The sequence below is a fragment of the Phocoena phocoena genome, chromosome 17, assembly GCF_963924675.1.
Source record: "Phocoena phocoena chromosome 17, mPhoPho1.1, whole genome shotgun sequence".
NCBI lineage: Eukaryota > Metazoa > Chordata > Mammalia > Artiodactyla > Phocoenidae > Phocoena > Phocoena phocoena.
Window position 1 is genome coordinate 17,736,097 of NC_089235.1, and position 6,000 is coordinate 17,742,096.

Genomic DNA, 6,000 nt, shown 5'->3' on the forward strand with positions numbered 1-6,000 from the left:
TGGTCCAGCAGAATTTGAGCAAATGGTATCAGAGTATGACAGATTTTGGGTCATTATGTCACAACTCTTTAAAAACAGACAATAAGTCGTTGCTCTCCTAAAATATAAAACCAAGATGAAAACTTATCAGTTAACTATAGGTCAAATACTACTACAATAACCCACATTGTAACCATAGTCTCTGTTATAATAGAGAATTTTTCCAAGCCCAGTAGAAAAATTTGAATAATCGATACAGTAGAATCTATATTGATGGTAAGTAGTGGCAAAGCCACAACATCCCCCTCCATTAATGTGGGCCACAGACTCTTCCAGGGACCCTGTCACATGATAAATTCAGCCATCCATCAGACCTTTCCGAGCACTTAATATGTGTAAGTAGATTTAAAGAATGATCTACTAAGCGTTCCTCTGGACTCTGCCCACATGTACTACTGGCTCTTTCAATGATGCAACATCAACAACCCAGCTCATTAAGGACCACATGATACAACCACTTAATACAGCACCTGGAACGGAGCAAGCATCAAAAAGCTTTAGCTTTTACTGGACTATTCTTTTAAGATCAGCACTACTCAGCATTTTAAACATACTGCTTTTTTTAAAAATTAAAAATGTATTATATTTTATTTATTGATTGATTGGCCACACCACACAACACGCAGGATCTTAGCTCCCCAATCAGAGATCGAACCCATGCCCTGTGCTTTGGAAGCTCAGAGTCTTAACGACTGGACTGCCAGGGAAGTCCCTTAAGCATATTGCTTTTAAAAGCAGAATCCTTAGCCAAAATGTTTTTTGTTTTGTTTTGTTTTATTTTGTTTTGCGGTACGCGGGCCTCTCACTCTTGTGGCCTCTCCCGTTGCGGAGCACAGGCTCCAGACGCGCAGGCTCAGCAGCCATGGCTCACGGGCCCAGCCGCTCCGCGGAATGCGGGATCCTCCCGGACCGGACCGGGGCACGAACCCGTGTCCCCTGCATCAGCAGGCGGACTCTCAACCACTGCGCCACCAGGGAAGCCCACAAAATGTTTTAAATGTAATAAAAGGTGGCTTCAACAGAAATCTGGTTAGATCTATCTTTTAGTTTTGAAAGTACTAAGAAGGTAAGAGGTACCTGTTAACAGAGACTGAACACACTGAAGTAACACTAGCATGTTAATGAAAAGTTGCTGAGGTTAATATAGGAACTTTCATTAAGAACCTATAGTATCAAGAAAATCTTTAATTTCATAGTGACGGAGAATAAAATTGTTCAGTGAAATGAAAAACAACTATTTAAAACCTCTGTTTTTAAAAACAGCCTGGGTTGGGAATTCCCTGGCAGTCCAGTGGTTAGGACTCTGCGCTCTCACTGCCTGAGGGCCCGGGGAAGATCGCACAAGGCACGGAGTACAGCCTAAGTAAATAAACAAACAGAGAGAGAAAAAAATAAAAACAGCCTCGGTCATTGCAGTAAAAATTCATTCTTATAGAAGAATTCCTGGAATTAGAATTGTCCATACTCCCACATCCACAAGCCAAAATCTAAAGATGAGGAAGGAGATAAGTGAAAGTCATTGGAAATTTAGTAGGGTAAGCATAGGTTTTCAGTCAGGTCTATACATCTGTATAAAAAGAATATCTTACTGCTGTCTGAACTGCAATTCTTACTTGAAAATTAAGGACTGGTTCAACAGAAATCACTGATTTACAGACCAGTAAGAGACCTAATCTTCTAATTTTTGAATTAAACAACTGAGGTTTGGGAGAGTTAAATGCTTTTCCAAATGTGCATATAGCAAGGAACAAAAAAAATAACTATTAATTTTATCAAATTCTTGCTTTTTTTTTTTTTAGGAGGGAGGAGAGATGGACAAGGGAAAACAATTTAAAAAGTATTAAGATTAAGCTCTAGCAAAATTAAAAATAAGAAGCATGCAAAATACTAGGGAAAGTAACTGCTAAAACTGTATGCAAACTTCTTATCTGGACACAAGTATTTCCCATTTCCCAAAATTCATAAGCAGTTAATTAGCCCATTTGTGTTTAAATATTCAACTCACCGGAAGAGTTACTTAAGCATTCTCTAAGTTAAGAACACACTAGCCTGTGATTTAAGAAGTGAAGAAATAGGGACTTCCCTGGGAGTGCAGTGGTTAAGAATCCGCCTGCCAATGCAGGAGACATGGGTTCGATCCCTGGTCTGGGAAGATCCCACATGCCGCAGAGCAACTAAGCCCATGCACCACAACTACTGAGCCTGCGCTCTAGAGCCCGCGAGCCACAACTACTGAAGCCCGCGCGCCTAGAGCCCGTGCTCCACAACAAGAGAAGCCACTGCAATGAGAAGCCCGCGCACCACAATGAAGACTAGCCCCTGCTCGCCACAACTAGAGAACGCCCGTGCGCAGCAACGAAGACCCAAAGCAGCCCAATTAAAAAAAAAAAAAAAAAATGAAGAAATAAAGAAGCAATAGCTTCTACAATATATCCACACCCACCTATACACCCTAAAGCCCTCTGCTCCTTCCCCATGCCTGTCACCCAATCCTGGATGGAAAAAACCCACTTATTTTCTTGTTAACCTTTCTGTGCCTCAGTCTCCCTACCTAGGGAATAATCATCTGCCTTACAGAGTTTCTGTGAAGTTTAAAGGGAATTTAAGAAAAGCACCTAGCTAAATGCCCAGTCCACTGCTCTAATTCTCAAAGAAGAATCTTCAGTTCAGGCCACAGTAAGGTATTTTTATACATAGAAATGAACGACAGCTGCTATTATTATCATAGTCATCATGACTGTTATTGTTATAGGACAAGAGTCAACTAATACCTGGGGTCCAGGAGGTACTGGTTGACTCAGTGCTGCTTCTTTCCCTGTCAGGGTAAATATGCAGCCCTAGATGTCTCCTGTTCTTACTCATACTGTCCCATTCTTGCCTTACGGTTTCCATTCCTTCCTCTCTTTGAATAATATAAAATTTTTTTCCAAGATGTCTATTATTTTTAGTTTTCCCATTTGCTGCATTCACCAAATCTCCTTCCTTGTGGTTCCATTTCCTTATATGATTTGTAATCTTTGACTGCGAGCTCATCTTTAGAGAGATTGCTATCTACAGGAGTCCAGTGTTCCCTGAGTTGTGGAAACTGTGCTATACATCTCTCTGTATGCTTCCCATTGGTCTCTGCCTGGCCCTGGGTTTCAGAGGTGTCAGGCCAGTTAATATGCCAATTTCTTAGACTGTGGTCCCTGAGTTATATAGTAATGTGAATTTAGACCTCAGACTTGAGCTGGTGCAGGGTATGATGCTCTAATGTCTAGCAGCTGACTCTTTCCTACCATAGTTCAAGTGGATGGCAAGCTTCCTTACAGCCTCCCCAGGCCAATGAGGGGTATTTTTCTAGTTATCATCTCTGTGTCAAGGTACTTGTGGCAGGTTGTATTTTCCAAAGAAGGATGCACTAATACATATCATCTCTGCAAGTTCTTCCTTCAATGTGACATTGACACTCCTCCATCAGGAGGTGAGAGGTCTGTGTTCCTTTCTCTGAAACTAACTTCCTTAGTCAATGAAATGCAGTAGAATTGACACTGTGATGTTCAAGGCTAGGTCATAAAAGATGATACGATTTCCACTAGCTAGCTGTCTCAGGACACTCACCTTTGAAACCCGGCCACCATTTTGTGAGGAAGCTAAGTGATAGGAAGGGGCCACCGTAGAAAGGTTCCATCTGACATCCACAGCTAAGGTCTCAGTCCACAGCCAGGATCAGCCACCAGACATAGGAGTGAGCGAGCCTGCAGGTGATTCCAGCCCCGAGCCTTCAAATCTTCCATCTGAGGCCCCAGACATGGTGAAACAGAGCCAAGCTGTCCCTGCCGTTCACTGTCCAAATTCCTGCGCTGTCCCACAGAATCCATGAGCACAATAAAGGGTTGTTTTGCACCACTAAGTTTTGGAGAAGTTTGTGATGCATCCATGGTAACTGGAACAGTACTCCTTTGTGACTCCCAGCTCTCAGCAGATGCTCAACGCTGCCTTCCTGTGTGAGCATTCCCTCATTTCTGCCACCTGGGGGTTTCCTCCTGTTGGTTCCTAGCTCAGCCGCATGGCCATAAATGATCTTACTATACTTTACCCCGCATTTGAAATATATGGAAGCAGTATGGGGTTTCTTCACGTTGCCTTCCTCTGCCACACTGACCAGGAGTTCCCAGAATAGCTTTTCAAACGATGACATAAAGAACTGAAGAATTTAATTTCTCTTGTATGTAAAGATACTTAAAAATCAATAGGAAAGTGGACCCCAAGACAGTGTGTTTATTAAAGAACAGATAACCCATTACAGAAAAAAATGGTCAATAAAAGTTTGCCCTCACTAATACTCAAAAAAAAGCAAAATAATACAATGAGCTACAACTTTTGCCCTGAAAATAGTAAAAAAAATTTTCTCTACTACTAGACAGTGTAAGATGGTGTTCAAGGAAACAGCTACTCTCATAAGGTTTCAGTGGAAGTATTAGTATATTTCCAGAGAGCAATCTAGCAATACATATGTCCTTATAATTTTATATACTTTTGACTCGGCAATTTCACTTCCAGGAGTTTATCCTAAAGGAACAATCAATGATACATCCAAATATTTACCTTCAAGGATGTCAAATCCTACATTTTTTATAATAGAAAAGCAAAAAGGCTGAAAATAGCCCAACATCAAAGAGCAGATGGTAAGATTATTTTTAGCTTTGATTAAACCAAAATAATCATCAAGTGAACATAAAGAAAGGCAAGTTGTAGATTCATTGAGAAAGCTAGTTATTTATATATTTGCAATGCCAGTCATTGTGCTAGGAGGTGAAATACAAAAATGATTAGGATGCAAAAGCGTACAGTCTACTGGGGGAACAAAGTAACCAAACAATTACACTTCACTATGATACCGATTGATGATAAATCTGTGTTTAGATTTTGTGGGACAACAGGGCCTTTGCTGACCTAACCAGACTGGGGAAGAAGGAGAGTTTTGCTGTTGTTTATGGGCAAGGCTTGTTCAAGCCAAGTCCCACGGGTTTTGATAAGTAGACATGGACTGTGGCAGAGAAGACTGGATGCCCAAAATTCTGGTTCCTCCGGAGAATACAGTTGTTCCTAGAAAGTGGTTACCTCCTTGTGGTTGGAATGGGAGTGAAGGCAACGTGTGATACTTTGTGCAAGAAACTTCAGAAGCAGGTCTGCTTTTTTTTTTTTTTTTTCTTTTTTTGAGGTCACGCAGCTTGTGGGATTTTAGTTCCCCGACCAGGGACTGAACCCAGGCCCTACAACAGTGAGAGTCAGGATGCTAACCACTGGACCGCCAGGAAATTCCCCCAGGCCTGCTTTCTCCATACTTCCTCCTTCCCATCCTGCTGGACGCAGTTAGCCGATAGTGAAGCTAATGAATGGCAGAGCCTGGGTCCTACTATCAATGGGAAGAAAGCTGCCTGCCGACCAGGAACACCTGCCTTGGAACTGTTATGTGAGCAAGAACTAAAGTTCTGTATCCTAAATCACGAAAATGTTGGGGACTGTTTGTCGTTATAGCTATCAATACCCTAATACATGCAATTTTTTATTCCCAAGGGTGAATATATTAGCTCACTTACTCAAATATATTCACTAAGCATATACTATCTGCAAGTCTATGTGCCATGTTCATGACAAATACAAAGGCGAACTAGAGATTCTGCCTTCAAGATTTTCCAGTCCAAAAGGAAGAACTGTAGCTACTCATACAACTATAGTATAAGGCAAAGTGTCACATTACAGCCTTAGGGGAGCTAGATGGACAGATATACAGTATCTCACATCTGAGGAATTCAAAGGAGGGAGATATAACTTTCACAAGGGGGTTCAAAAAAGACTCAGAAGAAACTAGAAAATGACATTTAGATAGAAATGTGGGTAGAGACCCTGCTGGAAAAGGTAAAGCTGTGAAAGTTGCCCTGGAGAGTGGAGGAGGGGTTCAGCACTGAGGCAGGACCA